Below are 6,610 nucleotides of genomic sequence, written 5' to 3' on the forward strand. Positions count from 1 at the left end.
ATAATCATCTAAAACAGTATTTCTCTTTTTTCTAAATTCTTCTATATATTATTCTTATCAGCGTCTTGGCTGCATGAGCTCATAAGATGATCGTGCGATATTTTGTATTTCTCACCCCCTGACACATAACGTTGATAGTAATATCGGTTGCAGGCTTCAAAATCTCCTCATTTTGGTGAGCATGAGAGATCATACGTGTATTCAGGTATGCAATTTCGAGTTGAAGCCACTCATTGATCCCGTAGGGCCACCAAATTGCGTAGACGTTAATTGCTACGTTCATTGCCACGTTTCATCCACTAGATCCTGACTTTTTGAACGATACTGAGAGCGGGTGATTTAGTAGGCCATTCATGTTGCCGTAATTTGTCTGTCTGAATATTCATCACATTTGGAAAACATAAATGCAGCTTTCTGAACACAGCTTTTGCTATCTCGGAAGACGGGAGCGTCCACAGCACGCCGTATAGGAGGAAGGACAAGGCTTGGTCACAGAGAATGCTGAAATAAATGTCGTTGTTCATGTTCATGGTGACGTAAATGAGTCAGCCCAAATCATGGTACAACATGATCAGACCTGTAATCTCTACACACTGCAAGTGAAATGTCTGACTGGGATGCCTTGCATCTTGTGAAAAGAGCCGAAATTGCGGCTTGTGTGTTGTTTGAACCACTGAAGATGTGAAGCTTTATGTGGCTGCTGTGAACAGATGTGTCTAGCGAAAGTGCTTGTTAGGTATGAAACCGAATGTCATGGACGAGGCCTGGCTCTCGTCTCTGGTCGGTCAGAATCCTACACTGTGTTGCTTGAATGCGAGTGGGATATCGTTCCCTGCAGACACTTAAGTCAGTCCACGTAGATATACTACAAAGGGAGATCAGAAAGCCTTCGCCCGAATTTTTTTTGGCCAAGTTACGAATGCAGATGCGAAGTTAACATATCCGTTGGGCCTTTATTGGTTCGTATTGGCCTTATTTGACGGTAACCACACAGCAAGGTGATGCTGTCAGTTGTTAAAGATGGAGGTTGTGCTTCACATTCCAGGGCGTTAGAGCAACGAATTGTGATTCGTTATCTATGGAGCAAGGGACGATCGCCCATGGCGATCTACAGGGAAACGCAGCCCACACATAGGGAAAACTGCCTCGCTTTGAGAACTGTAAGGTGGTGGGGTTGCAAGTTCGACAAAGGCCGTGAAGTCTTGCATGACAATGACCGGTCGGGGAGACCGCGTTCGTCGCTGACTGAAGACATTTTCCGCGTGGATGCAATGGTGAAGGTAGATCGGTGTCTCGACATCACGGCCATTTCCCGGGAGCTTGGCTTATCGTATGATTATGACACCATTCACGCATCTTTAGGGTGCCGAAAGGTTTCATGTCAGTGGATGTCTAAATAATTGGATGACGCAATGAAAGGCAAGCGAATGATGTCTTCACTGAGTCATCTGGGACGGTACTCCAAGGAGGGTACGACGTGCGACAGTGAAATAATGAGACTGGAAAAAAATGTTGCTCACCGCTTTAGTCAAGTTTAGTGTTGTCTCCTTCAAAGTAGTTCCTTTCTGACTGCACACACTTTTTCCAGTGCTTCTGCCATTGATAGTAACATTTCTGGACCTCATCGTCTGTAATATCCTCCAAGACCATCGTCATAGCTTTTTGGATATCTTGTGCTGTTTCAAAATGGTATCCCTTGACGCCGTTTTGACTCTTGGAAATAGAAAAAAGTCGCATGGAGCGATATCTGGTGAATAAGGTGGCTGTGGTAGTACTGAAATTTGTTTTGAGGTTAAAAATTGCTGAAATGACAGAGCAGTGTGGGATAGCGCATTATCGTGATGCAGAATCCAGTTATCAGCAATATTGGCACGGACACGAAGAACTCTTCTACGAAGTCTTTCTAAAATTTCTTTGTAGTAATATGGGTTAACTGTTTGTCCAGGCGGTATCCACTCTTTACGAACAATTCCAATAGAATCGAAGAAGCGCACAAGCATGCATTTCACTTTTGACTTTGACATGCGAGTTTTTTTTTCTGTCTGGGTGATCCCTATGAGCACCATTGTGAACTTTGGCGTTTTGTCTCTGGATCGCACTGAAAAAACCAACTTTCATCACCGGTGATAACACGGCTCGACAATTCCGGATTTATTTCCGTTTGCTCTAACAGATCGGCTGCCACATTTTTCCGTGTTTCTCGCTGCTGTGGTGTGAGATTTTCGGGGACCATTTTTGCACAAATCTTTCTCATACCAAGATCTTCAGTTATTATTAGACGAACAGTTTCTCGATTGACGTTCAGTCCTTCTGCAATCATTTTCACGGATAATCTTCGATCACATCGTACGAGTTCACGCACCCTGGCCAAGTTTAGATCCGTCCGTGAGGTTGATGGTCGTCCACTGGGTTCTTCAGCTTCAACATTTGTTCTGCCTTCACTAAACATTTTATGCCAACGAAAAACTTGAGCTGTTAACATAACCTCCTCTACAAAAGCCTTCTGAAGCTTACTGTAAGATGTCGTCGTGTTTCCACCAAATTTAACGCAAAAAGAAATGGCATACCGTTGCGCAATATTATGCGGTTCCATTTCCGTGACGAGAGATATAAACACGTGTTAACTTTTTACAGAACAACTCACTACTGAGCAGTTGCATAGATGTGCTGTTTGGACTAGAAGCAGCTTATTGACCAAGGTCAAAGATAATGTGCCCACGCAAGCCTGTACGGTTGCCACATCTTGCAAAGAAAATCAGTCTCATTACTTATTTGTCGCACCTCGTAAATGTTTCCTGGACCGCATTCTTACTGGAGATGAAACGTGGCTACTGCATTTCACACAGCCGGCCTGTGTGGCCGTGCGGTTCTAGGCGCTTCGGTCTGGAACCGCGTGACCGCTACGGTCACAGGTTCGAATCCCGCCTCGGGCATGGGTGTGTGTGATGTCCTTAGGTTAAGTAGGTTTAAGTAGTTCTAAGTTCTAGGGGACTGATGACCTCAGCAGTTAAGTTCCATAGTGCTCAGAGCCATTTTTTGCATTTCACAGTCTAATCAAAAAGATGGTTCAAATGGCTCTAAGCACTATGGGACTTAAAATCTGAGGTCATCAGTCCCCTAGACTTAGAACTACTTAAACCTGACTAACCTAAGGACATCATACACAACCATGACCGAGGCGGGATTCGAACCTGCGACTGTAGCAGCCGCGTGGTTCCAGACTGAAGCGCTTGTAACCGCTCGGCCACAGCGGCCGGCATGTCGGAATGCAAGCAGCAGAGCTTGGTGTAGAAACATTCGGGTTCGCCTGTGACAAAAATATTCTGCTCAACGCCATCTGATAGGAAAGTGATGTTAACGGGCTTCTGGGACAGCCATGGATCACTCCTGCTGGATTTCATGCCACAAGGCGCAACCAGGAATGCCGACAGTTACTGTTCCGCGCTGTCACGTTTGAGGGTTGCCATCAAGCGAAGGCACAGAGGGATTCTCGGTGTGGCTCAAAATTGCTCTGAGCACTATGGGTCTTAACATCTCAGGTCATCAGTCCCCTAGAACTACTTAAACCTAACTAACCTAAGGACATCACACACATCCATGTCCCAGGCAAGATTCGAACCTGCGACCGTAGCGGTCACGCGGTTCCAGACTGAACGCGCCTAGAACCGCTCGGCCACCATCGGCCGGCATTCTCGGTGTGGATAACGTGATTCTGCTCCTCGACAATGCGAGACCACACGTGGCAGTAAGAACTGCCGAAAATATTATGACATTTATCCACGAGATTCTGGACTACCCTGCATAGAGACCAGACCTGATCCCTAATGATTTCCACGCTTTTGGATCGTTCAAGGAATTCCTGGCAGGACAGCAGTCCAACGGTGGTTCCATAGTCAGTTGGACGAATTCTACCGCAGGGGTATCTCAAATTTAGTGCTGCAATGGGATGAGCATGTGAAACGGGGTGGAAACTATGTGGAAAAATAGCGTAAGGCACGTAGAAAAGGACGTATGTTTGTCGTTAGCTGTATGTACCTAACTTCGGCTAGTAAAAAATAGAGCAAAGAATTCCCGATTTGCCCTGGTAACGCACTGGACAACACAATGTATATTGCGGCAATGGACACGTCCAAACACGATTTCTGCTTTTTGTCCTGTTTCTATACAATCGACTGACACATACTCGCCCGTCACTGCCAAATCTTATGTCAACGGTTTAGGGTCACATTGCCAGTTCCACAGCATCTATAGCGCCCCAAAGCGACCATTGTGCTCTTTCAAGTGGGAGATGAATGTATGGTCTGCTGAGCTTCTTAGTAATGACAAAGATAGATGACTCTTTGCGTACTATGCCAAACTTCCTAACTTGAACTATTTGCGATACTGAAGTGGATTATTTGTTATACGATTTATTGTATCTTATACGACTCGCTCTGTAGTTACTTCCTCCTGTACTTACACAACACTGCAGCATCCTCCGCACAGCCGGGATCCTTCAGCGTGTGGTTTTTACATATTCGGCGATCTGATGGAAGACATGCGTGGACGTCGGTTTCTATCGGACAAGGAAGTACAAGAGCGTGTGCGGTTGTGGATCGGTCAGCGGCCGGCCGCGCTCTACGAAACAGGAATGGATGGTCCCGTCTTCCGGCAGGATAAACGTCTGAACTTGTGTGGTGGTTACTTTTGAATGTCCGACCCGATAGCTGAGTGGTCAGCGTGACGGATTGCCGTCCTACGGGCACGGGTTCGATTCCCGGGTGAGTTGGGGATTTTCTCCGCTCAGGGACTGCGTGTTGTGCTGTCTCCATCATCATTTCATCCCCCTCTGGCGCGCAGGTCGCCGAATGTGGCGTCGACTGTAATAAGACCTGCGTCAAGGCGGCTGGACCTGCCCCGCGAGGGGCCTCCAGGCCAATGACGCCAAACGCTCATTTCCATTTCCACTTTTGAATGGAACCATATCATGATCCCGTTGAGATACGTGTTCGGTTATCATTTGATTGCCCCTTAAGGCTGACCGGCACTTGGTAATCCCGTTCACTGCTTTCCGTTTTCTAACTAAAATATTATTTGTCGCTCTTCTTTTACCCTCGATCATGCCCTCCGTTATCAACCGCAGAAGTACATGATTGATCTTCCGTAATATATCCTAAGTATGCAGCTTTTCTTCTTTTGTTGTTGCTGTTTGTGTATTAGTCACAATATTTCCGCGTTTGTTAATCCTGTGTAAGAAATTGAAAACGTTGATCGAACATGGGATGAACCTAGTCTTCCACGGACAGAGATGAAGCCTTGTTGCAGTATGTCCACATCGATCTACGAAGTAAAGTGTGATGGCGCTGCATTATTCGCAGGCGTTCTCCATACGCCTTCCAAATCTGACAGTCCCGTGGCCAGAATTTGGCGTTCCATTAATTAAAAAGAGCCGGCGGCCGCCACGTGCAATGCCCACACCTCCCCGTTCCCCACCCCTCAGCCTCTGTCGCACACGACTTCAGCGGAATGTTGATTGTCTGACCGCAATTCCCGCTAACGAGTTGCCTACCGCTAACAAATCACTCAAATGGCTGCCGGCCGCGGTGGTCTAGCGGTTGTAGGCGCTCAGTCCGGAACCGAGCGACTGCTACGGTCGCAGGTTCGAATCCGGCCTCGGGCATGGATGTGTGTGGTGTCCTTAGGTTAGTTAGGTTTAAGTAGTTCTAAGTTCTAGGGGACTGATGACCACAGATGTTAAGTCCCATAGTACTCAGAGCCAGCCAACTCAAATGGCTAACAGTCATAGAGATTTGCGTCGACTACTGTAGGCCGTATTCTGGGAGCCGTATTTGTGACGTGAAATCTTCTTGTCAAATGTCGGACAGTAATAGCAAACTGTTTTTTTGTAACTAAAGGTGAGGTAGTGTCCTATTAAACTCTTCTATAGATTAGAAGTGATGCAATAGTGCAAGTGGTTAATGGTGACTAAGCATACAAATCGACAATGCTACAACCGAAACACTGTTGCATTTTTGTTATGGATAGGATGTGACTTAGTTTAATCTGAAATATCAGTCTGTAAATGCATTTCTATATGGAATAATTGCCGTATCGTGCGGAAGTCTGACACTACCAATGTAACATCTGTGCGGTTTCTACCCACACAATTAAAAAAAAAAGCAAATAATAACAGAATTGCGCTTTGAACCAGAACGGTCTTCACAGCAGCCTCAAAGCTCATTTTACTACATCGTTTGTTTTAGATACTTTGGTCAGAAATGTAAACATGAACTGTTTCTTCATTTCAGAAAAAGCAACAAAAATACTTTAAATGAAGTGGAGACTTTAAAATCTTAACTCTTTTTTTTCTTTTTTTGCGCATTTCTCGCAACTTATTTTGCCAACTGTAAGGCTTTGGTAATTTCGAATATATTTATTTACTAATATTTCGATGTTGTATTCTCATACACAATGCCTTTCTCCTTACTGAAGTAATGTGAAGTCAAGGTACTTCGTAATGAAGTCAAAATTCCAACTGGCGTTTGGTACAATGAAATGAATCTTTCTTTTACCAAAATACAGAACATCTGACCTGCTCTTTTCCAAGAATACCTTCATGAACAGTTTTCTC

General features: G+C 45.3%; 1 pseudogene; it reads left to right on the forward strand.

The window, feature by feature from the left end:
- The first annotated feature begins 1,001 nt into the window (after nucleotides 1–1,001).
- Nucleotides 1,002–6,314, forward strand: LOC126474782 (histone-lysine N-methyltransferase SETMAR-like; annotated as a pseudogene).
- The last annotated feature ends 296 nt before the right edge of the window (nucleotides 6,315–6,610 follow it).

The sequence above is a fragment of the Schistocerca serialis genome, chromosome 4 (genome assembly GCF_023864345.2).
Source record: "Schistocerca serialis cubense isolate TAMUIC-IGC-003099 chromosome 4, iqSchSeri2.2, whole genome shotgun sequence".
Classification (NCBI taxonomy): Eukaryota; Metazoa; Arthropoda; class Insecta; order Orthoptera; family Acrididae; genus Schistocerca; species Schistocerca serialis.